Below are 27215 nucleotides of genomic sequence, written 5' to 3' on the forward strand. Positions count from 1 at the left end.
GGACCATAGCTGAAAAGATACTGGCACACTACTAAAGTCCCATTCGGTCAGTGACAATTAGCCCATCATCCTGCTGTATGACAGTGTCTCCCAGGACCGCTCAGGTCTCCTGGTTCCATTTAGTCTCGTCAGGTTCCAGAAGCAGGAATGGTGTCACAGCGTATGGCTCCCTCTCTCAGGCATCTGGTATAATCGAGCTAAGAGGCAGTGTCCTCTCTTGCTCACACCTCTTGGGAGGTGTTAATGTAATGCTGGGTTTCCCTCATTACGTAACTCATTTATCCATTCCTTTACCCTCAGCTGTTGTTTCTATTTCTCTCCATCTATACCCAACTTTCTGCTGTTGGAAGGGACGTTATGTGTAGCTGCTGTGCTGGTCTAGACTGCGGGCAGCAATACATTCTGGCAAGTCCCTCCTCCCCTGTCTTCTCTCGTCCATAGAGGGGAGGGTCACACCCAGACAGAACTCGTGGGCTAACTGACCAGTAGGCAATCTAGCGGCACTCACCGTCAGCCCCAGCTTTGCCAGATGGGGTGAAGGCACAGCCCTCCCATTCAGTCCCTTAGGAAATCTCACATCAAGGTCGAACAACGGAGGTACGGTCGCCTGCTTAGGAGTCCTTCCTGTTTCTGGCACTCGTACTTGCATTCCTGTCCTGAGACACTGTAGTGGGTAGGAAGAGGGAATGTTGAGGTGAACTATAGTCATACCAATGTCCTCTCACTTGGGAAGGATTATAGAGTCACGCTTACATGCCCCGTCCTCCTGCCCAGATCCATCAAGGAAACAAAACAGACACCTTTTCCCCCTAGCGGGGACACTCCTGATTCCCATGCATGCTGGGTTGGAGCACACTCTGTGAAGGTGTGTGAGCCAGCACTTCATGCCTCTGTGGCCCTATTTTCACAGTATTTCCGTTGTCCATTCCAACTCTCTGTTAAGCTGTTTCTCTGTCAGTATATCTGTATGCCCATTGTTGGACATTATGGCTTGTAATGTATGTTTTTAGCATGAGGAAATGTGACCAAGCATTCCAAACTGGTACAGTATCTTTTGTTTGTTTTGTCACGTGCACCGAAAGGCATGTATAAAAATGTTCTCAGCGGCACTGTTTACGATTGCCCCAAATGGGAAACAATGTCAGTGTGCCTAACAAGAACATATGTACATGAACTGTAGCACAGCCTTACAATGGACTACCACACAGCCCTGAAAAAGACTGGGCTCTCGCTACACCCTACGGCATGGGTGAACCTCACAGACGTGACACTGAGTGAAGGAAGCCAGACACGTGAGAGTATGACTTTTTGTATGTGAAGTTGAAGATGAGGACTCATTTGTAGTGCCAGAAGTCAGAAGAGTTGTTACCTCTTGTGGTGGCGTATTGACTGGGAATCTCTCCGAAACCCAAAATGCTCTGCATCTTGCTCTGGGTGGTAGTACATGGGAAGTGCATACGTGTAAAATTTCATCGAGCTGTCCACACAGGATCGATGCTCTCTGTGCATTTTATTAAAATTTTTTTTTACATTTATTTATTTATTTTTGAGGGCGACTGAGACAGCACGAGTTGGTGGGGGGCAGAGAGAGACGGGGAGAGAGAGAGAAAAGTCCCAAGCAGGCTCCACGCCATCAGTGCAGAGCCCAACGTGGGGCTCGAAGTCAAGAAACTGTGACACCGTGACCTGAGCCGAAACCAAGAGTCGGATGCTTAACTAACTCAGCCACCCAGGTGCCCCTATTTTTTAAAATTTTTAATTGAATTACAGCTATGTTCTTTTTCTTTTCTTTTCTTTTCTTTTTTAAATAGCACTCTGGACATTTGCAACTACCACTGAGTAAGCAAAACCCAACCCAGAATGTCTGTTCCTGTCAAGACCCATTGGTAGCCCTCCCGTGGGGTTACTAGTATTGCTCTGACTTGCCAGCTATGTTCAAGGACTTCCTACCAGGGAATCTGCCTCCTAGCTGTCTGTAGTGTGTGGTTGGCAGTGAGAACAGTTCCTTTTGGTATTTTGGGCCACAGAGGATGCAAATAGACTATATGTAGTTTCAGCCTTCTCTGGATTACTGCAGCCCCCAATGTCCCTTTAGTTCATGTACCCAAGGAGCCACCTCAAGAGAGGACATCAAGATACCCACTCATCACTTCCAATCAGCTTCCAAACTTGAAGGTGGTTCTTGTGATGAGCACCAACATGTCCTACTTTATAATGCACCCCTCAAATTCCCATAGTGGTTTGCAGAGGGCTGTGCCCCGTGTGGTTATTCCTTTAACAGACTAAGTTTCCCTTCTGCCTGACCATATGGCCTGGCTGTTGGCCACTGCCCACGAGTTGCTAAATCCAAAACACAGGGGCTTTTATTGTTCAATTTTTATATCACTGCTAGCAAAGCCACACGCAAGTTAGCTCACGGAGCTGACCTGTTTTTAGCTCCCTTGGTCAGAGTGGCGGCCTCCAAGCAAGATGTTGTCCATTCACCTTGGAGCTGCTACCCATAAACCAAGCAGCTTTTCATAGGCTACTTGAGAGCTGTCTCTGGGACCCTGTCCAAGTGATGATAGAATCCAGCACCTCCTCAACAGGTCCCAAGTCAGTCCTACCGGAATAGAGGCTCCCTGCTTGTGCACATATCCTCCTTGCATTTTCCTGGTAGCGGGATCCTGTAGAAACTCTTTCCACTATTTGTTAAACTGTTACCACTATGTATATATGTATTTTTAAATTTACATCCAAGTTAGTTAGCATATAGTGCAATAATGATTTCAGGAGTAGATTCCAGTGATTCATCCCCTATGTATAACACCCAGTGCTCATCCCAACAAGTGTCTTCATTATTGCCCCTTACTTATTTAGCCCACCCCCCACCCACAACCCCTGCAGCAACCTTCAGTTTGTTCTCTGCATTTGAGTCTCTTATGTTTTGTCCCCCTCCCTGTTTTTATATTATTTTTGCCTCCCTTCCCTTAATGTTCATCTGTTTTGTATCTTAAAGTTCTCATATCAGTGAAGTCATATGATATTTGTCTTTCTCTGACTGACTAATTTCGCTTAGCATAATACCCTCCAGTTCCATCCATGTAGCTGCAAATGACAAGATTTCATTCTTTTTGATTGCCAAGTAATACTCCGTTGTACATATATACCACATCCTCTTTATCCATTCGTCCATCAATGGACATATGGGCTCTTTCCATACTTTGGCTACTGTTGATACTGCTGCTATAAACATGGGGGTGCATGTGCCCCTTAGAAACAGCACACCTGTGTCCCTTGGATAAATGCCTAGTAGTACAATTGCTGGGTTGTAGGGTAGTTCTATTTTTAACTTTTTGAGGAATCTCCATACTGTTTTCCAGAGTGTCTGCACCGATTTGCATTCCCACCAGCAGTGCAAAAGAGTTCCTCTTTCTCTGCATCCTTGCCAATATCTGTTGTTGCCTGAGTTGTTAACTTTAGCCATTCTGACTGTTGTGAGGTGGTATCTCATTGTTGTTACTGCTATTTATTTATTTATTTATTTATTTATTTTTCCCCCAATATATGAAATTTATTGTCAAATTGGTTTCCATACAACACCTGTTACTGCTTTTTAATGGAATTCTTCTGGGCATTGTCCTCTCCATTAGAGTGTTTTTCCAACATTAACCAAGACTACGTGGACATATCAGGCTCAAGATTATTATATGTCCTTCAGACATAGGGTAGTTTTAATTAATGTTCAGTAAGGGGGACCTGGGTGGCTCAGTCAGTTAAGTGTCCGACTTTGGCTCAGGTCATGATCTCACAGTTGGTGAGTTCCAGCCCCGCATCGGGCTCTATGCCGACTGCTCAGAGCCTGGAGCCTCTTCAGATTCTGTGTCTCCCTCTCTGTCTCTCTGCCCTTCCCCTGCTCATGCCATGTCTCACTTTCTCTCTGTCAAAAATAAATAAACTTTAAAAAATTAAAAAAAAATTAATGTCCAGTAGCAAGCTAGTAACTTTGAATGGAAATACTCTAGTTCACTTTAGTAATCACTGAGAAGCACTCAGAGGCCTCTGCTGTAAGCTCCAGGACCTGCTGCGCATAGTGCTACTGGACAGAGTACACCTTTGCACTGCACTCCAGCTTGTATTGTATGCTGTTTGAGCTTGGGCAGTCTTATTTTCACGTACCCTATCCGATTAGTATTGCTTATAGGGTGGATTGACATGCCTTCTGCTTTATAGTACTAGATAGAGAAGCGCTCCCCAGTCAGACATAATACCCATTCTCATGAAACATTCAGGCAAAGGAGACAGACTCTTCACTTAAAGATCATTTAAACATTCCAGTTCCCACCGTGAATTTCTACCTTCATCCTGTAATCTCTTATTTTTCTGTATTTTTCAATCTAATCATAGGCCACATTAGTGCATCAGGAACAGGTTATCGTGCCGCCTTTGCATGTGGCTCCTGTGTAATGGAGTCCTGGAATCTTCTGCTCTCTATCCCCTGATCGTTTTACCCACTCTTATGTACAAGGCTTTGGATCCCCAGCAAGGGGTCAGGTCAAACTACCTTACCTATCTTGTCAATCTTATCTCAGGTAATCTGCCTGACTGTTCCTGATCAGAGTTTTCATTGTGATCTTTGCTTTCTTACTTTTTAAATTCTTCCAAACTGGGGTAACTAGAGCCATCTTATTTGGGGCTTAAAAATAAATATATATTTTAATGTTTACTTACTTATTTTGGGAGAAAGAGAGAGAGAGTGCACAAGTAGGGGAGGAGCAGAGAGTGAGGAAGAGAGAATCCTAAGCAGGCTCCACGCTGTCAGTGCAGAGCCTGATATGGGGCTTGAACTCACGAACTGTGAGATCATGACCTGAACTGAAATCAAGAGCCAGATGCTCAACTAACTGAGCCACCCAGGCGCCCCTTGTTTGGGGGCTTTTTAACGTTGGGGGACAAGCGTGGGGTCTCTTTGGTTTACCCAACCTTCCATAGTGCTGTTTTAAGACCTGTATTTTAACCTCATCAATGTTTTATTTATCCCATTGCTTAATAGACATCTGTATTAGGATTCTCCCAGTCAATGGATAAAGAAATTGTGGTTTATATACACAATGGAGTACTATGTAGCAATGAGAAAGAATGAAATATGGCCCTTTGTAGAAATGCGGATGGAACTGGAGAGTGTGATGCTAAGTGAAATAAGCCATACAGAGAAAGACAGATACCATATGTTTTCACTCTTATGTGGATCGTGAGAAACTTAACAGAAACCCATGGGGGAGGGGAAGAAAAAAAAAGAGGTCAGAGTGGGAGAGAGCCAAAGCATAAGAGACTGTTAAAAACTGAGAACAAACTGAGGGTTGATGGGGGGTGGGAGGGAGGGGAGGGTGGGTGATGGGTATTGAGGAGGGCACATTTTGGGATGAGCACTGGGTGTTGTATGGAAACCAATTTGACAATAAATCTCATATATTGGAAAAAAAATGAAAAAAAAAAAAAAAAGGATTCTCCCAGTCAAGTATCTTGGAACCATGTCACCCAATCAAGTTGACACATAAAATATACAAGTCCATACCTTGTCAACTTGCCACTGATAATGCATCTCCTTAAACCGTACTTAATTTCCAAATAAAAGCAATACCAGGGTCATAAGTTTATTTAAAATTATTCAACTATCCTGAATACAGCTGAAAACACACTAGTGTTACTGCCCTTCAGACCCAAAGACACACACTGACAGAAAGTGAAGGGATGGAAAAACATTTACTATGCAAATGGAAATGAAAATTTAAAAAAGCAAGTGTAGGGGCGCCTGGGTGGCGCAGTCGGTTAAGCGTCCGACTTCAGCCAGGTCACGATCTCGCGGTCCTGAGTTCGAGCCCCGCGTCAGGCTCTGGGCTGATGGCTCGGAGCCTGGAGCCTGTTTCCGATTCTGTGTCTCCCTCTCTCTCTGCCCCTCCCCCGTTCATGCTCTGTCTCTCTCTGTCCCAAAAATAAATAAAAACGTTGAAAAAAATTTTTTAAAAAAGCAAGTGTAGCAATACATAGACAAAATACACTTTATTATTTTTTAATTTAATTTAATTTAATTTAATTTAATTTAATTTAATTTAATTTGACTTTTTACTTAAATTTTAGTTAGTTAACATACAGTGCATACAGTCCTAAAACTATTGGTTTTAGGAATAGAATTCAGTGATTCCTCACTTACATATAACACCCAGTGCTCATCACTAGTGCCCTCTTTGATACCCATCCCTTATCTAGCCCATCTTCTCCCCACCTCCTTGCATCAGCCCTCAGTTTGTTCTCTATCATTAAGAGTCTCTTGTGTGGGAATGCAGGCTGGTGCGGCCACTCTGGAAAACAGTATGGAGGTTCCTTAAAACACTAAAAATAGAGCTACCCTACACCCAGCAATTGCACTACGAGGCATTTAGCCACAGGATACAGGTGTGCTATTTCGAAGGGACACATGCCCCCCATGTTTACAGCAGCACTATCAACAATAGCCAAAGTATGGAAAGAGCCCAAATGTCCATCAATGGATAAAGAAGATGTGGTATATATATATATATATATATATATATATATATATACACACACACACACACACACACACACACAATGGAGTATTACTTGGCAATGAAGAATGAAATCTTGCCATTTGCAGCTATGTGGATGGAACTGGAGGGTATTATGCTAAGTGAAATTAGTCAGAGGAAGACAAAAATCATATGACTTCACTCGTATGAGGACTTTAAGAGGCAAAACAGATGAACATAAAGGAAGGGAAACAAAAATAATATAAAAACAGGGAGGGGGACAAAACAGAAGAGACTCATAAATATGGAGAACAAACTGAGGGTTGCTGGAGGGGTTGTGGGGGGGGGGATGGGCTAAATGAGTAAGGGGTGTTAAGGAATCTACTCCTGAAATCATTGTTTCACTATATGCTAACTAATTTGGATGTAAATTTTAAAAAATAAATAAAATAAAAAAAAGAGTCTCTTGTGGAAAAATAAGATAAAAACATAGAGGGAGGCAAACCATAGGAGACTCTTGAATACAGAGAACAAACTGAAGGGCGATCAGAGTGGGGAAGGTTAAATGGGTGACAGGCATTAAGGAGGGCACTCTTCAGGATGAGTACTGGCTGTCATATGTAAGAGATGAATCACTGGGTTCTACTCCTGAGACCAAGACTACACTGTATGTTAACTAATTTGAGAATAAAATAAAAAGTAAAACAAAAAATAAATGGATAAAGAACAAGGAATGAGTGAAGTGAAAAAAAAGAGTCTCTCATCTTTTCTTTTCCTCTTTCCTCTTTTTTCCCCTTCTCATATGTTCATCTATTTTCTTTTTTTTTAAGTTTATTTATTTTGAGAGAGGGAGGGGCAGAGGGAAAGGGAGAGAGATTATCCCAAGCAGACTCTGTGCTGCCAGTGCATAGCCTGATGCAGGGCTCGACTTCACGAACTGTGAGATCATGACCTTAGCCAAAATCAAGAGTCAGACACTCAACCGACTGAGCCAGTCATCTGGTTTATTTCTTAAATTCCACATATAAGTGAAATCATATAGTATTTGTCTTTCTCGACCTGACTTATTTCACTTAACATAATACACTCTAGGTCCATTCACGTCATTGTAAATGAAAAAGAAAAATATTTCATTTTTGATGGCTGAGTAATATTCCATTGTATATATATGCCACCTCTTCTTTATCCATTTATCAGTTGGGCATTTAGGTTCTCTCCATAGTTTGGCTATTGTAGATAATGCTGCTATAAACATCGGGGTGCACATACCCCTTCAAATCTGTATGTTTGCATCCGTTATGTAAATACCTAATAGTGCCGTTGCAAAATTATAGGGTAGTTCTATTTTTAACTTTTTGAGGAACCTCCATACTGTTTTCCAGGTAGGTACACCGGTTTGCATTTCCACAAGCAGAGTAAGAGGACTCCTCTTTCGCCTATCCATGCCAACACCTGTTGTTTCTTTGTTATTAATTCTAGCCATTCTGACAGGTGTGAGGTGGTATCTCATGGTGGTTTTGATTTGTATTTCCCTGATGATGAGTGATATTGAGCATCTTTTCATGTGTCTGATGGCCATCTGTATGTCTTCTTTGGACAAGTGTCTATTCATGTCCTCTGCCCATTTCGTAACTGGATTATTTGTCTTTTGGGTGTTGAGTCTGGTAAGTTCCTTATAGATTTTTGATACTAACCCTTTATCCAATATGTCATATGCAAATATCTTATCCCATTATGTAGGCTGCCTTTAATTTTTGTTGATTGTTTCCTTCACTGTGCAGAAGTTTTTAACTTGATGAAGTCCTAATAGTTCATGTTTGCTTTTGTTTCCCTTGCCTCTGTGTCTAGTTAGAAGTTGCTCTGTCTGAGGTCAAAGAGGCTGCTGCCTGTGTTCTCCTCTAGGATTTTGATGGTTTCCTGTCTCACATTCAGGTCTTTCATCCATTTTTAGTTTATTTTTGTGTATGGCATAAGGAAGCGGTCCAGTTATGTTCTGCATGTTGCTGTCCAGTTTTCTCAACACCGTCTGTTGAAAAAACTGTCTTTTTTCCATTGGATAGTCTTTCCTGTTTTGCTGAAGATTAGTTGACCATATATTTGTGGGTCCATTTCTGGGTTCTCTATTCTGTTCCATTGATCTATAAGTTTGTTTTTGTGAGAGTACCATACTGTCTTGATGATTACAGCTTTGTAATATAACTTGAAGTCTGGAATCATGATACCTCCAGCTTTGCTTTTCTTTTTCAGAATTTCTTTGGCTATTCAGGGTCTTTTTTGGTTCTATACAATTTTAGGATTGTTTTTTCTATTTCTGTGAATAATGCTGGTGATGTTTTGATAGGGATCACATTAAATGTGTAGATTGCTTTGGGTAGTATAGACATTTTAACAATGTTTGTACTTCTAATCCATGAGCATGGACTGTTTTTCCATTTCTTTATGTCCTCTTCAATTTTTTTCATAAGTGTTCTGTAGTTTAAGAGTTCAGATATTTTCCCTTTTGGGTTAGGTATCTTATGGTTTTTGGTGCAATTATAAATGGGATCGATTTCTTGATTTCTCTTTCTGATGCTTCATTACTTGTGTATAGAAACACAACAGTGGGGTGCTGGGTGGCTCAGCCAGTTAAGTGTCCAACTCTTGATTTAGGCTCAGTCATGATCTTATGGTTGTGAGATCAAGCCCTGTGTTGGGTTCTGTGTGAGCATGTAGCCTTCTTGGGATTCCCTTCTCTCTCTCTCTCTCTCTCTCTCTCTCTTTCTCTCCCTTTGCTCCTCTCCCCTGCTAGCACTTTCTCTCCCTAAAAGAAAAAAAAAACCCAAAAAACAAAACAAAAAAAGAAATGCATCATATTTCTATACATTGATTTTACATCTTGTGACTTCTGAATTCTAGCAATTTTTGGTGGAGTCTTTCAGGTTTTCTACATGGAGTATCATGTCATCTGTAAATAGTGAAAATTTGACTTCTTCCTTGCTGATTTGGATGCCTTTCTTTCTTTCTTTCTTTCTTTCATGTTTTTTTTCAATATATGAAGTTTATTGTCAAATTGGTTTCCATACAACACCCAGTGCTCATCCCAAAAGGTGCCCTCCTCAATACCCATCACCCACCCTCCCCTCCCTCCCACCCCCCATCAACCCTCAGTTTGTTCTCAGTTTTTAATTTTTTTTTTCAACGTTTATTTTTTTATTTTTGGGACAGAGAGAGACAGAGCATGAACGGGGGAGGGGCAGAGAGAGAGGGAGACACAGAATCGGAAACAGGCTCCAGGCTCTGAGCCATCAGCCCAGAGCCCGACGCGGGGCTCGAACTCCCGGACCGCGAGATCGTGACCTGGCTGAAGTCGGACGCTTAACCGACTGCGCCACCCAGGCGCCCCTGTTCTCAGTTTTTAAGAGTCTCTTATGCTTTGGCTCTCTCCCACTCTAACCTCTTTTTTTTCTCCCCCTCCCCCATGGGTTTCTGTTAAGTTTCTCACGATCCACATAAGAGTGAAAACATATGGTATCTGTCTTTCTCTGTATGGCTTATTTCACTTAGCATCACACTCTCCAGTTCCATCCGCATTTCTACAAAGGGCCATATTTCATTCTTTCTCATTGCTACATAGTACTCCATTGTGTATATAAACCACAATTTCTTTATCCATTCATCAGTTGATGGACATTTAGGCTCTTTCCATAATTTGGCTATTGTTGAAAGTACTGCTATAAACATTGGGGTACAAGTGCCCCTATGCATCAGCACTCCTGTATCCCTTGGGTAAATTCCTAGCAGTGCTACTGCTGGGTCATAGGATAGGTCTATTTTTAATTTTCTGAGGAACCTCCACACTGTTTTCCAGAGTGGCTGCACCAGTTTGCATTCCCACCAACAGTGCAAGAGGGTTCCCGTTTCTCCACATCCTCTCCAGCATCTATCTTTCTTTCTTTCTTTCTTTCTTTCTTTCTTTCTTTCTTTCTTTCTTTCTTTCTTTCTTGTCTTATTGCTGAGGCTAAGACTTCCAGTACTATCTTAACTTGTAATGGTGAAAGTGGACATCCCTGTCTTATTCCTGACTGTAGAGGAACTGTAGAGACTGTTTATCCCCATTGAGGATGATATCTGTGGGTTTTTTGTATATGAACTTTATGATGTTGAGGTATGTTCCATCTATACTTTCTTTGTTGAAGGTTTTTTCTCAAGAATGGATGCTGTGCAAGCGCCTGGGTGGCTCAGTCAGTTAAGCTTCAACTTTGGCTCAGCTCACGATCTTGCAGTTTATGAGTTCAATCTCCGCATCAGGCTCTATATTGACAGTGTGGAGCCTGGAGCCTGCTTCGGATTCTGTGTCTCCCTCTCTCTCTGCCCCTTCCCTGCTCACACTCTTTCTCTCAAAAATGAATAAGCAGTAAAAAATATTTTAAAAAAAGGAATGGATACTGTATTTTGTCAAATGCTTTTTCTGAATCTATTGACAGCATCATATGGTTCTTATCCTTTCTTTTATTAATGTGGTGCATCACATTGATTGATTTGTGAATATTGAACCACCTCTGCACCCCAGGAGTAAATCCTACTTGATCATGGTGAGTAATTCTTTTAATGTTGGATTCAATTTGCTAGTATCTTGCTGAGAACTTTTGCATCCATGTTTATCATGGATATTGGTCTGAAATTCTCCTTTGTAGTGGGGTTTTTGTCTGGTTTTGGAATCAATATAATGCTGTCCTCATAAAAGGTGTTTGGAAGTTTTCCTTCCATTTCTATTTTTTGGAACCGTTTGAGAAGAATAGGTATTAACTCTTCTTTAAATGTCTGGTAGAATTCCCCCGGGAAGCCATGTGGTCTTGGACTATTGTTTGTTGGGTAATTTGTGATTAATGATCAATATCTTTGCTGGTTATGGGTTTGATCAAATTTTCTTCTTGTTTCAGTTGTGGTAGTTTGTATGTTTCTAGGAATATATCCATTTCTTCCAGATTGCCCAATTTGTTGGTGCATAAATTTTCCTAGTATTCTCTTGTGATTGTATTTCTGTGGTGTTGGTTGTGATCTCTCCTCTTTCATTCATGGTTTTGTTTATTTGGGTCCTTTCTCTCTCTCATAAGTCTGACTAGGGGTTTATCAATTTTATTAATTCTTTTAGCCCCTAGAGTGAAAGCTTCAGGACATGTGTTTACCTTACACCCAGTCACTCCTCAGGACACTCTTCAGAAGCTGGTCTGTGTTGCGATCTATTCACCTCCTGAACACTGCTGGTTCAGAGTTTCCTGGGTACCTGAAGGGTGTTACACCAGTATGGAACTCAGTATGGAAAACTGTAATCCTTAAATTTCTGTATGCTTTAACTTTCTTCTTTATAAGTCTTGGCTTTATAGTAATAAAATTGTTTTAATTAAAAAATAATTCTTCCAAAGAACCAGCTCTTAGTTTCATTGATCTGTTCTACTCTTTGTTTGCTTCTATATCACTTATTTTTCTCCTAATCTTTATTATTTCCTCTTTTTCTGCTGGCTCTACACTTTGTTTGCTCTTCTTTTTCTAGCTCCTTTAGGTATAAAGTTAGGTTGTGTTTTGCTTCTTGAGGTAGGCCTTATTGCAATATACTTCCCTCTTAGGACCACCTATGCTGCATCCCAAAGGTTTTGGACTGTCATGTTTTCATTTTCACTTGCTTCCATGTATTTTTAAAATTTCTTCTTTAATATCTTGGTTAACCCATTCATTCTTTAGTAGGATATTCTTTAATCTCTATGTATTTGTGGTCTTTCTAAATTTTTGCTTGTGGTTGACTTCAAGTTTCATAGTGTTGTGGTCTTAAAATGTGCATGGTATGATCTTAATCTTTTGTACTTGTTGAGGGCTGATTTGTGACCCAGTATGTGATCTATTCTGGAGAATGTTCTTTGTGCACTCGAAAAGAATGTGTATTCTGCTGCTTTAGGATGGAATGTTCTGAATATATCTGTTAGGTCCTTCCAGTCCAGGGTGTCATTCAAAGCCATTGTTTCCTTGTTGATCTTCTACTTGGGTGATCTGTCCATTGTTGTAAGTGGGATGTTAAAGTCCCTTACTATTATTGTGTTATTATCAATGAGATTTTCAATGGTTAGTATTAATTGATTTATATATTTGGGTGTTCCAAGTTAGGGGGCATAATATTTATAATTATTAGATCTTCTTGATGGATAGACCCTTTAATTATGATATAGTGCCCTTCTTCATCTCTTGTTACAATTTTTGTTTTAAAATCTAGTTTGTCTGATATAAGTACAGCTACTCTGGCTTTCTTTTGATGTCTGTTAACATGATAGATGGTTCTCCATCTCCTCAGTTTCAATTTGTAGGTGTCTTTAGGTCTAAAATGAGTCTCTTGTAGGTAGCATATAGATGGATCTTGTATTTTTTACCCATTCTGATACCCTATGTTTTTTGATTGGTACATTTAGTCCACTTATATTCAGAGTAATTATTGATAGATATGAACTTAGCCACTGCCATACGGTGCTTCTGGTGATGTTCTCTGTTCCTTTCTAGCCTTTGTTGCTTTTGGTCTTTCTTTCCCACTCAAAGCATCCTCTTTCCCCTTTAACATGTCTTGCAGAGCTGGTTTAGTGATCACAAACTCCTTTAGATTTTGTTTGTCTGAGAATCTGTTTATCTCTCCTATTCTAAATGACAGCCTTGCTGGATAAAGTATTCTTGGCTGCATGTTTTCCCCATTCAGCACCTTGAATATATCATGGCACTCCCTTCTGGCCTGCCAAGTTTCTGTGAACAGACCTACTGCAAATCTGATTTGTCTTTTCTTGTAGGTTAATGACTTTTTTCTATTGCTGCTTTCAGGATTCTTTTCTTGTCTGTGTATTTTGTGAATTTGACTATGATATGTCTTGGTGTGGGCCAGCTTTTATTCATTTTGATGGGAGTTCTCTGTGCTTCTTGAATTTTGATGTCTGTTTTCTTCCCCAGATTAGGGAACTTTTCAGCTATCATTGCTCAAATAAACCTTCTCCCCCCTTTCATTCTGTTCTTCTTCAGGGACTCCTATGATACCAATATTAATACATCTTAAGGGATCACTGAGTTCCCTAAGTCTACATTCATGATCTAATACTTGTCTTTACCTCTTCTTTTCAGCTTCATTACTTTCCATAATTTTTCTTCTATATCACTGATTTTTTCCTCTGCTTCGTCCATCCTCGTTGTAATTGCGTCCAGTCAATTTTGCATATCAGGTATAGTACTTTTTATTTTGGCCTGAGTAGTTTTTAGTTATTTTATCTCTTCGGTAAGGGACTGTCTAGTGTTTTCTATGCTTTTTCAAGGCCAGCTAGTATCTTTATGATTGTTGTTTTTAATTCTAGTTCAGGCATCTTATATCAGTTTTCATTAAACCCCTGGCCATTACTTCTCCCTGTTCTTTCTTTTGGGGTGAATCCCTCCATCTTGTCATTTTTTCTAGGTCACTTCTTTTTTGTGTGAATGTTAGGAAAGTCTGTTATATTCCTGCTCCTGAGAATAGTGGCTATATTAAGAAGAGGTCTTATACCGTCTTGGGCCTGGTGCTTCAGGAGGTGTTTCAGATTGTGCATTCTGCTGTTGTGTTTTGGCTGTTCCTTCTCTCAAGTCAGTCCTCTGCAGAGTTTCTTCTTGCCTGTGTGTGGGGTGTTTGGACCTTGTCCACTGTGTGGCAAATTTTAACCAGGTATGTTTTGGTCTGCTTGGTAGAAGAAGCTAGATCCTGTTTCCCCTAGAGCTGAATCTTTGAAGCACTCTATGATCATAGACTTGGTGCATGCCAGGGGTTTGTGCTGGCATTCTGGGGGAGGGGCCTGCTGCACTGATTCTCTGGTGGACATGCCCTTCGTGGAAATGCACCTGCAGGACACAGGGGGATGGGGCTTTGTGTAAGCCTTCACTGGGGGGTACTGTGTTGCTCACTGAAGTCAGTCAGTGCTGATGGGGGGGGATGGCATCGTTCTGTTCTCTCCTCCAGGGAGCAGGGAGTTCACACCTGCCAGTCTTCAGGAAGCCCCCACAGAAAAGCACACAATGACCCCTCTTGTGTCCCTGGTTTCCATCAGATCTCTGCCTTCACCCTGTCTGTGTCTAAGCTGTCTGTCTACCAGGCTGCACAGTACTCCCATGTTTCATCTCAGGCATGCAGCTGGGTTTCAAAACTCCAGATTTTAAGGATCTGTACAGCTCAGACTCATACTGAGCCTCTGAGGGAGGATCTTGCCACACTGTGATCTGTGCTGGTTTGTCCCAGAAAACAGTTGCATGAATGCACAGAGGTTTGGTGTTTATGGTAAAGTGCAGCAAAAAGCTGGTACCAAGGTTTGCTGCCTTCAACCGGTGTCTTTGTTCCTATGCTAGTGAACAGGGCAGCACTTTGGTGGTGCTAGTTCTTTTGTCCTTGGAGATGCCATGCCACTACTCCCAAATACACTCCTAGAAAGGCAACTGTTTCAACCTGAGTGATCCAAGGGATCCTCAGACTACACTGTCTGCTCCTGGGTCTCCACCCTCCTTCCCTTCCAGAGCACTACTGAGCCTGCCAGGCAAGACCCCAGTGATGGTGCAGATTTCTAAAACCTCAGAATTTGAGCTCCACTGCTTGTAAAAACTTGCAATAGTGAGCCCCTCTCCTTTGGTTTTGGGGAAGTGTTTTTCTTGTGCAATCCCCTGCGCGTGCTTTCTCTCTCTCTCTGTCTGGCTCCTCTCTTCGTGACCAGGACTCTCTCCCCTCTACAGCACCTGAAATTCTCCCCTCACCCCATCAACTTTCCATAGCTCCTATCTTCCATGATGTGCTGTTTTTCTGCCTCTGGTTGTGTAGTCTTTAGATTAATTTCTTGGGTGCTCAGAATGATTTGATCTTTATCTAGCTGTGTTCAAGGGATAAGGTAAGCTTAGGGTTGCCCCTACTCCTCTCCCATCTTAACTCCTTCTCTTGCAAATTATATATCTGATAAGGGGTTAATACCCCAAAGATATAATTAACGCATACTGTTTAACATCAAACCTCCCAAACGATATGATTAAAAAATGGGCAGAAGATGGGACATCTGAGTGGTTCAGTCAGTTAAGCATCCAACTTCAGTTCAGGTCATGATCTCATGGTTCAGGAGTTAGAGCCCCGCGTTGAGTTCTGTGCTGACAGCTCAGAGCTTGGAGCCTGCTTCAGATTCTGTGTCTTCTTCTCTCTCTGCCCCTCCCCAACCTGCACTCTCTCTCTCTCTCAAAAAGTAACTAAACATTAAGAAAATTTAAAAAAATGGGCAGAGGATTTGAATAGACATTTTCCCATTGAAGCAGGCAAATAGCCAACACACAAATGAAAAGATGTTCAAAATCACTACTCATCAGGGAAATGCAAATCAAAACCACAATGACATATCACCTCACACCTGTCAGAATGGCCAACATTAACAACTCAGGCAACAACAGATGTTGGCAAAGATGCAGAGAAAGAGGATCTCTTTTGCACTGCTGGTGGGAATGCAAACTGGTGCAGCCACTCTGGAAAAGAGTATGGAGGTTCCTCAAAAAATCAAAAATAGAACTATCCTACGACTCAGCAATTGCACTACTAGGTATTTATCCAAGGGATACAGGTGTGCTGTTTTGAAGGGGCACATGCTATAAACCAAAGTAGTCCTAAGAGGAAAGTATATTGCAACACAGGTCTTCCTCAAGAAGAAAGAAAAGCCTCAAATACCCAACCTAACCTTATACCTAAAGGAGTTAGAAAAGGAACAGAAAGCAAAGCCTAAAGCCAGCAGAAGGGAAATAATAAAGACTAGAGCAGAAATAAACAATATAGAAACAAATAAAACAAAACAAAACAACAACAAAATAACAGAAACAGATCAATGAAACTAAGCTGGTTATTCAAAAAAATTAATAAAATTGATGACCCCCTAGCTAGACTTATCAAAAAGAAGAGATATAACCCAAATAAATAAAATTGTGAATGAAAGAGGAGAGATAACAACCAACACCACAGAAATGCAAACAATTATAAGAGAATATTATGAACAATTATATGCCAACAAACTGGGAAATATGAAAGAAATGGATAAATTCCTAGAAACATACAACCTGCAAAAACTGAAACAAGAAGAAGTAGAAAATTTGAACAGATGCATAATTAGCAAATAAATTGAATCAGTAATCAAAAATTTCCCAACAAACAACAGTCCAGGGCCAGATAGCTTCCCAGGGGAATTTTACCAAACATTTAAAGAAGAGTTAATACCTATTCTTCTCAAACTGTTCCAAAAAATAGAAATGAAAGGAAAACTTCCAAACTCATTCTACAAGCTTAGCATTACCTTAATTCCAAAACAAGACAAAGACCCCACTAAAAAGGAGAATTATAGACCAATATCCCTGATGAAACTGGATGCAAAAATTTTCAACAAAACACTAGCAAATTGAATTCAACAGTACATTAAAAGAATTATTCACAATGACCCAGTGGAACTTATTCCTCGGCTACAGGGCTGGTTCAATATTTGCAAATCCACAAGGTGATACACTCATTAATAAAAGCAAAGAACAATATGATCTCAATAGATGCAGAAAAAGCATTTGACAAAATACACCATCCTTTCTTGATAAAAACCCTCAAGAAAACAGGGATAGGAGGAACATACTTCAACATCATAAAGGCCATATATGAAAGACCCATTTGGAATTCTCTGTCTCTCTCTCTGCCTCTCCCTCACTCACTTTCTCTCTCAAAATAAATAAACAACAACAAAAATATTCTCTCTTTCCCTCTGCCCCCTCCCCAACTCGTGCAAGCACTGTCTCTAAAATTAAAATAAATCTTAAAAGTAAAATACAACTAAGGGGCACCTGGGTGGCTCAGTTGGTGAAGCATCTGACTTCAGCTCAGGTCATGATCTTGAGGTTCATGAGTTCTAGCCCTGAGTCAGGCTCTGTGCTGACACCTCAGAACCTGGAGCCTGCTTCGGATTCTGTGTCTCCCTCTCTCTCTGCCCCTCCGCTGCTTGCACCTCTGTCTCTGTCTCTGTCTCTGTCTCTGTCTCTCTGTCTCAAAAATAAATAAAACATCTTTAAAAATCTAATAAAAAATAAAAACACAACTATGAATCCTCTATTTTATTCCCCCTTTGCTTCTTTGTTTTGTTTTTTAAATTTCACATATGAGTGAAATCAATAAACAAAGAGAAAAAGGGAGAGAGAGAGAAACAAAGAAATAGACTGTTAACTATATAGAACAGACTGATGGTTACCAGAGGGGAAGCCGGTGGGGGGATGGGTGAAATAGTTCGTGGGGATTAAGAATTACACTTGTGATGAGCACAGAGTGATGTATGGAACTGTTGAATCACTGTATTGTACACTTGAAACTAATATTACACAGTATATTAACTAAGTAGAATTTAAATTAAAACTTAAAAAAATTTTTTTAATGTTTATTTATTTTTGAGAGAGAGAGACAGAGTGTGAGATGGGGAGAGAAAGAGAAAGACACAGAATCCAAAGCAGTCTCCAGGCGCTGAGCTGTCAGCACTTAGCTGACCTGGGGCTTGAACTCACAAGCTACAAGATAATGACCTGAGCTGAAGTTGAAGTTGGATGCTTAACCGAGTGAGCTACACAGGCGCCCCTAAATTAAAACTTAAAAAAAAATACAACCATAATATATATATATATACACACACACAAATACATATATACACAAATACATATATATGTGTGTGTGTATATATATATATATATATATATATATATATATATATATATAAAGCACAACAACTTAGGAGCTTTATGAGTCTGATTGCAATATTCTTAGACACATTTCTACACCAAGGGGCTAACTAAAATCCCTACAACCAGAGTGAGGCCAGTGAACGAAGCTGAGTGGATCGCAGGTCACGAGTCTCCCTATCTCCCATGGGCAGGACAGCGTCTTCTCTAGACTCTGGTTTGGAGCTTCCTCTGGAGGCCTCAGAATCCAACCCTGACCCTCCATCCAGGGAGTCTCCGCAGGGATTCCTCCACTGTTGAATTGGAAACTGGTTGTGACCAATCACCACGCCCCATCATTGAGGCAGGCAGGCAGGGGGTGCTTCACGGGAGTGGGACTATGTGCAAGGCTGACTTTGGGGGCATGGCCAGGGTCTCACCTTTCAGGTGACCTATGGTTGCCCGGTGGGTTCGTGGGTTCTTATGGACCCCTGCTCAGTAGACATTGGCAGTTCGCCTGCAACTGTGCCTGAATGAGGACCTGTGTTCCTGAACCGTGGCGGACACACACAGGTCACCTGCCACAAGTGGCAGGCGGCCAGTGTGGCGGAGCACCATAGGAACTACCTGGAGGTGACGTGCATGCGTGGTATAGGCTCCGCAGGTACCTGGAGAAAGGGAAGGAGAGGTTGCAGCGCGCAGTTGGGAGGGTCACCTCAGCACTTCTGCGATCTCTCCAGAGACTAGGGCTGTGCTCCCCGGAAGAGGGGAGGAAAATGGAATAGATGCCCGAATACCATAGGTCAGGAGTCGAGGGATTAAGCCTTGGCTGTTCAGATCCTCTGCCAGAAGAGTGACTAACTAGCCTAGAGGCCCAGCCCTTCTCTCAGAAACAATTAAGGGATTCAGTCCCCCAGGGATGGAGAAAGAAACCATCCATCCCTGCAATAACCAACTAGCAATACCCTCTGATTCTCTGTTGGCAGCTTTAAGAATTGCGGGGGACTTTCTCTTTCAGGCCTTGTTCTCTGCCCCATGTACTATGTGTTTGAACTTTTCTGAGTCACTCTGCTTCCACCCAGGTCAGAAGCAGAAATCCTTTTCTTCCCTCAGAGAGCTGTAGCCTCCTAGTCTGTCCTGTCTTGTCTTCATCCTAGAACTTTTCAAGGAATAAGAAATGATCTCAGGTCCCTGTGTCCAGGCTGGCATCTGGGTTTTGTGCTCCCTTCCCCCACTTCAGTTGCCACATCCATTCTCAGGATAGTCACATGAATGCTGCTGGTGTGACCTATGACCAAAGCAAAATTTTTTTAATTTTCTGAGCCTTTTTCTCAGATTCCCCAAAGACACACATGACCTACCACCCCACCTCTGACATGAGGTGACCCTGAGGTTCTGGGCCTTGGGCTACCCTGCAGAGATCACTCTGACCTGGCAGCATGACAGGGAAGACCACACCCGGACACAGCGCTTGTGGACACCAGACTTTTGGGGGATGGGACCTTCCAGAAGGGGGCAGCTATGGTGGTGCCTTCTGGAGAGGAGCAGAGATACACGTGCCACAGGCAGCATGGTGGAGCTGCCTAAGCCCCTCATGCTGAGACAGGATAAGGGGGGAGACCTAGACATAGACCCTCTTCTCAGAGGAATCAGGAGCCCTTGTGGAGAACTCTAGCAGGGTGGGGGCTGATGCCTGGGGTCAGGGCCCTCACCTTCCTTCCCCTTCCCAAAGTCGCTTCTCAGCCCTCCATCCCCATCATGGGCATCATTGCTGGTCTGGTTCTCCTTGGAGCTGTGGTCTGGCATTGAGATCTGGAGGAAGAAGAGCCCAGGTAGGGAAGAGGTGGGAGGATCTGAGTTTTCTGACTCCACTGAAGGGTTTCAAGTCCAGGTGGCAGATTGTCCTGCTTTGTTAATAAGAAGTACCATCCACATGCATGTGCTTGCTCATTCTGGAGCTGACTAATAACACTCACACTTTTAGTAAATCACATGTGAGAGTGAAGGGCAAATTTTCACCCTAATGAATCTGATGATGGGGACCTGATTCCCAACAGTCATAGGACAGAAAGGAATTCCCCTGCTGAGGACAGACTCCAGAAGTGCAGTTGGTCTGGTCCACACACATGTACTTTTCTTATGTTTTCTGATCCTGCCTTGGGTATGGTTAAGAGTTCTGGAAACTTTCCTGGGATCCAGGACTAGGGAGATTCCTTTAGGACATCATAGCTTTCTCCCTGGCCTCTGTCATGATGCCTTCTTCCCACAGGAGGAAAAGGACTGAGCTACTCTCACGCTGCATGTAAGTATGGAGGGGGTGATCCCAGAAACCCTGGGATAGTGTAGACAGGACCCCATGGGGAGCTCACCCCCCACCATAGCTCCTCCTTTAGTCTCATCTCCCGTGGCTTTGATCATGTCCTGTTTGTTCTACCCCAGGTGATGACGGTGCCCAGGGCTCTGATGTGTCTCTCACAACTCCTAAAGGTAAGGCCCTGAAAGACCTGAAGTGTGGGGTTGAGCAGAGGGGACACGACTGGGTTATGGGGATTCTTTGAGTGGGACATTTTGAGCATATGGTGGGCTGCTCATAATGTCACCACTTAAAGCGACTGACTTGAATTTGTTCATGATTATTTTCTTTCACAGTGTGAGCCAGCCACCTTGTGGGGGACTAAGTAATACAAGGTTAGTTCTTAATCCCACTCCCCATTGTGACTTCAGGAATCTCTGACTGCACTTTCTTTCTGCAAAGTGTGTCTGAATGTGACTTAGCATAATGAGAGGAGGTGGAGAGACTGGCCCAACACGCTGCCCACCACGACACCTCCCCACATTGACCTTTGCCCCTTTCTAATCTACTTTCTTGTTCTAGCAGAGGCAGGACTAGATGTCTCTATCTCTGTCTTAACTTCACATTGCACTGAGTTGCAACATTTTTTATATTGAAAATAAGAATCTGAATATAAATTTGGTTTTTTTTTCCACATTCTTATCATGGGGTGTTGCTTTATGGGCTATTTAGAAGAGATGATTCCTTAAATTTGAGAACAGAAATAAATGGAAGCACTGAGAACCTTCCAGAATACACGTTTGCTGTGCTTCGTCTGTTGCATGTGGTTACAGGAGAGGCTGTGAGGCACCAGCATGGATGGGACTGTGACCAGTTGGTGCTCAGTGCATTTTGGGCTTTGACATGGTCACTCCTAAGCAGAGTCATTTTCTCTGCTCCTTTGTCCTTGTCTCTTCAGTGGAACTTTGTCCCACCAGGATCTGTGATGACAGGGACTGGGACATCACCCAGGCCTGTGCTGTGTCCAGGACAGAGATAGTTTATGTGGCCAGGTCAGCCTAAGGTCAGGCTTGGGTTAGGCCCTCAGCCCCCATCTTTGAATTTTTGATTTTTTTTTCTTTGTTTCCTTAAAGGATTGTGCCCATTCCTGCTCTTATTTTGAGCAATGGGGAACACTTATAGACTGTGTGGTTATGAGAGATCCAAACACCAAGAGCTCCTGAGGCTTTGGGTTTGTCACATATGCCACTGTGGAGAAGATGGATGCAGCCATGAATACAAGACCACACAAGTTGGATGTAAGAGTTGTAGAACCAAAGAGGACTGTCTCCAGAGAAGATTCTCAAAGACCTGGTGCTCACTTAACTGTGAAAAAGATTTTTGTCAGTGGCATTAAAGAAGATACTGAAGGACATCATGTAAGAGATTATTTTGAACAGTATGGGAAAATTGAAGTGATTGAAATCATGACTGACCGAGGCAGTGGCAAAAAGAGAGACTTTGCTTTTGTAACGTTTGATTACCATGACTCAGTAGACAAGATTGTCTACAACACCATACTGCAAATGGTCACAACTGTGAAGTAAGGAAAGCTCTATCTAAGCAAGAGATGGCTGGTGCTTCATCCAGCAAGGAGATCGAAGTGGTTCTGGAAACTTTGGTGGTGGTCATGGAGGTGGTTTTGGTGGGAATGACAACCTGATAGTCTGTTATAGGATCCAGCTCTTGTCTACACCAGTTTATACTTACAAATAAGTGGAGTGGCATTGTAGGCCGGTGAAGTGACTACTCAAAATGTCTTTTCCCTGTGTTTGTTTTTACTAGATTTTAAAGATCCAGTCTGTGCACTGACATTTTATATTAATTTTTTATACTTCCTCATACTTGGATATATTTCTAAGGAAAGGATCCCTAACATTTATCCAGTTTTTTTTTGTTGTTGTTTATTTATTTTTGAAAGAGAGAGAGAGAGAGCGAGCGTGCACAAGCGGGGGAGGGGCAGAGATAGAAGTGGGACAGGGTATCTGAAGTGGGCTCTGCACTGACAGCAGTGAGCCCGAGGAGGGGCTCAAACCCATGAGCCATGATACCATGACTTGAGCCGAAGTGGTACACTCAACCAACTGAGCCACCCAGGTGCCCCTAACATTTATCAGTTTTTACGTAACACCTCCAAAAAGCTTTTTTTTAAAAAATCTAGTTTCTTAGTTTAAAGATAGTTCTACTCAAATGTGGTCTACAAATAGCTGATCAGCAAATTGTTTAGTAGACTCAAGGGAATAATATAAATCCTTATATTTTGCTTATAAGGAAACCTTTGTAGAGCTTTCCAGTTTACTCTCACTCTCCAGTTCTCATGGTGGGCTGGTAACAAAACATTGTAGACTGGTATAGACTAGCGTTGGCTCACAGACTACAAATAGCTTTAGTTTAGATGGACTTGCTTCCTAGCACCTGTCCTGGTCAGGTAAATACTAGTTATTATCATTATTTAAAAAAATTTTTTTAACGTTTATTTATTATTGAGAGACAGAGAGGCACAGAGCATGAGCAGGGGAGGGGCCGAGGGATGGAGAGACACAGAATCTGAAGCAGGCTCCATGCTCTGAGTCGTCAGCACAGAGCCTGATGTGGGGCTCAAATTCACAAACCGCGAGATCATGACCTGAGCCAAAGTCGGATGCTTAACTGACTGAGCCACCCAGGCGCCCCAAATACTAGTTATTATTAAGAAGTTAATGAGGTTCCATTTTCAGTAATGTGGTCTTTTTTAATTGCAGTATAGTTGACACACAGTGTAACATTAGTTTCATGTGTACAACATAGTGATTTGACAACTCTACGTGATGCTATGCTCACCACAATGTATAGCTACCATCTGTTATCATACAATGCTATAACAATACCACTGACTATATTCTCTACGCTGTAGCTTTCACCCCTGTGACTTAAATAAAAGCCTGTACCTCACAGTTCCCCTTCACCCATTTTGCCCTTCCCCCACTTACCTCCCCCTGACAACCATCAATTTGTTCTCTATGAGTCTGTTTCTACTTTTGTTTGTGTTTCATTTGTTCTGTTTTTTAGATTTCACAGGTAAGTGAAATCATATGGTATTTTTCTTTTTCTGCCTGACTTATTTCACTTAACATAAGTCCATCCATGTTGCCAAAATGGCAAGATTTCACAATTTTATGGCTAAGTAATATTCCACTGCATATATACTCCACATCTTCCTTATTCATTCATCCATTGATGGACACTAAGGCTGTTTCCATATCTTAGCTATTGTAAATAATGCTACAATAAATATAGGAGTGCATGTATCCCTTTGAATTAGCGTTTTTGCTTTTTCAGGTAAATACCCAGTAGTGGAATTATTGGATCATATGATATTCCTATTTTTAATTTTTCCACAATTCCCACCAACAGTGTACAAGGGTTCCTTTTTCCCCACATCCTCACCAACACTTGTTATTTCCTGTCTTTTTTATTTGAGCCATTCTGACAGGTATGATATCTCACTGTGTTTTTGTTTCTTTTTTTTTTAATTTATTTTTTTAATTTACATGCAAGTGAGTTAGCATATAGTGCAACAATGTTTTCAGGAGTATATTCCTTAATGCCCCTTACCCATTTAGCCCACCCCCCCCCACAATCCCTCCAGTAACCCTCTGTTTGTTCTCCATATTTAAGAGTCTTTTATGTTTTGTCTCCCTCCTTGTTTTTATATTATTTTTGCTTCCCTTCCCTTATGTTCATCTATTCTGTGTCTTAAAATTCTCATATGAGTGAAGTCATATGATATTTGTCTTTCTCTGACTGACTAATTTCGGTTAGCATAATACCCTCTAGTTCCATCCACCCAGTTGCAAATGGCAATATTTCATTCTTTTTGATTGCCAAGTAATACTCCATTGTATATATATATACCATGTCTTCTTTATCCCTTCATCCACTGATGGACATTTAGGCTCTTTCCATACTTTGGCTATTGTTGATAGTGCTGTTATAAACCCATTTTTTCCTTGTTGATCTTCTGTTTAGGTTATCTGTCCATTGCTACAAGTGGGGTGTGAAAGTCCCCTACTATTATTATATTACTATTAGTGGGCTTCTTTAAGATTTTTATTAATTGAGGGTGTCTGGGTGGCTCAGTCAGTTGAGTGTCTGACTCTTGATTTCGGCTCAGGTTATGATCTCATGGTTTGTGAGATCAAACCCTGCATTGGGTTCCATCCTGATGGCGTGGAGCCTGCTTGGGATTCTATCTCTCTCCTCTCTCTCTGCTTCTTCCCCCTCGCTTGTGCTTTCTCTCTCTCTTTATCTTAAAATAAAATAAACATTTAAATTTGTTATTAATTGATTTATATATTTGGCTGTTTTCACATTAGGGGCATAAATATTTGCAATCATTAGAGAGAGAATGTGAACAGGGAGGGGCAGAGAGAGAGGGAGACACAGAATTTGAAGCAGGCTCCAGGCTCTGGGCTCCGGGCTATAAGCACAGAGCTTGATGTGGAGCTTGAACCCACAAACTGTGATATCATGACCTCAGCCAAAGTCAGACACTCAACCGACTCAGTCTCCCAGGTACCTGGAAATTGTTAGATCTTCTTGTTGGATAGACCCTTAATTATGATATAATGCCCTTCTTCACCTCTTGTTACAGTCTTTGGTTTAAAATCTAGTTTGTCTGATATCAGTATGGCTACTCTGGCTTTCTTTTGGCATCCATTAGTATGATAGATGGTTCATCATCTCCTCACTTTCAATCTGCAGGTGTCTTTAGGTCTAAAATGACTCTCTTGTAGGCAACATATAGATGGATCTTTTTAAAAATCCATTCTGATATCCTATGTCTTTTGATTGGAGCATTTAGTCCAGTTACATTCAGAGTAATCAGTGCTGGATATGGATTTGGTGCCATTGTATTACCTGTAAAGTTGTTGTTCCTGTAGATTGTCTCTGTTCCTTTATAGTCTTTGTTGCTTTTGGTCTCTCTTTTCTTCTCAAAGAGTCCCCTTTAATATTTCTTGCAGAGCTGGTTTAGTGTTCATGAACTCCTTTAATTTTTGCTTGTCTTGGAAACTATTTATCTCTCCTTCTATTCTGAATGATAGCCTTGCTGGATAAAGTATTCTTGGCTGCATATTTTTCCCATTTAGCACATTGAATATATCATTTCCCTTCTATCTGCCAAGTTAGTGGTCTGCTGCTAATCTTATGTGTCTACCCTTTTAGGTTAAGGACCTTTTGTCCCTACCTGCTTTCAGAATTCTCGTTTTCTTTGTATTGTGCAAGTTTTACTTCTATATGTCTCGGTGTTGACCTGTTTTTGTTGATTTTGAAGGAGTTCTCTGTGCCTCTTGTCCTTGAATGGCTGTTTCATTCCCCAGATTAGGGAAATTCTCAGCTATAATTTGTTCAAATAAACCTTCTGTCCTTTCCCCCACTTTTCTTCTGGAACTCCTATGATATCGATATTATTGTGCTTTAAGGAGTCGGTGAGTTCCCTAAATATACATTTGAGATCTAACAGTTTCCTTCCCCTCTTCTTTTCAGTTTCATTATTTTCCATTTTTTTAAGAGAGGGAGAGAGAGCATGAGTGGGGGTGGGGCAGAGAGAGAGAGGGAGAGAGACAGAATCATAAACAGGCTGCATGCACCAGTGCAGAGGCCTACACGGGACTCCATCTCATGACGCTGAGATCATGACCTAAGCTAAAAACAAGAGTTAGATGCTGAGATACCCAGAGGCCACCATAATTTTATCTTCTATGTCACCTATTCATTTTCTGTTTCTTCCATCCTTGTTGTGATTATATACAGTCAGTTTTGCATTTCAGTTATAGCATTTTTTCTTATTTTGGCCTGGCTGGTTGTTAGGTCTTTTGTCTCTGAGGCAAGGGCTTCTCTGGTGCCTTCTATGCTTCTTTAAAGCTCAGCTAGTATTCTTATGATTGTTGTTCTAAATTCTTGTTCAGATATATTGCTTGTATCTGTTTTGAGTAAATCCATAGTTGTGATTTCTTTTTGATGTTTCTTTTGGGGACAATTCCTCCATCTCATCATTTTGTATAGGTTTCTGTCTTTTGTGTGTTATGAAAGCTTGTTATGTTTCCTGCTTCTGAGAGTAATGCTATATTAAGAAGGGGTATTACACTGTCCAGGGGCTGGTGCTTCAGGAAGTGTTTCTGGTGTATGCTGGGTGCTCTTGTGTTTGGCTGCTTTTTCCTTCAGGTTAGTTCTCCGTAGTGTTCTTCCTTGCTTGCAGTGGGGAGTTTTTGGACCTTTAACTAGGTGTGCTTTGATTTGTTAAAATAAACCTGATTAAAAAAAAAAAAAAAGAAAGAAACCTGAGCCATTGATGTTCTATTGTATTCCTCTGCTTATAATCTCTTGTCCCAGGCATCCATGGGTCTGCATTTCACCTATAGCTTTCACAGGTTTTAGCACTTATTACCTTCTGCAGATGTTCCCAGCATGAGATATATATTATACTAGGTTTCCCTATGTGAGTTCTGAGTCAGATAAAACAGAGAACAATCCCTTCCCTGGGTAGCCAAGAGGTTAGAATGTTGAAAGTAGGTTCTACTTTGTTCCTCCCAGCCTGCAGAAAGAAAGTGGGAATTGAGCTCTTTGTCCCAAATGCCCCATGCCATCCTGGAGTGGGAGTTGGA

General features: G+C 41.6%; 1 pseudogene; it reads left to right on the forward strand.

Annotated features, from left to right (window-relative positions):
• Positions 1-1192: 1192 nt before the first annotated feature.
• On the forward strand, positions 1193-21594 carry LOC124529203 (patr class I histocompatibility antigen, A-2 alpha chain-like; annotated as a pseudogene).
• Positions 21595-27215: the final 5621 nt, after the last annotated feature.

This window comes from Lynx rufus, unplaced genomic scaffold (assembly GCF_022079265.1).
Source record: "Lynx rufus isolate CCGP_SWC_20201006 ecotype Redwood Valley unplaced genomic scaffold, mLynRuf1.p SCAF_6, whole genome shotgun sequence".
In the NCBI taxonomy this organism is placed as follows: Eukaryota; Metazoa; Chordata; class Mammalia; order Carnivora; family Felidae; genus Lynx; species Lynx rufus.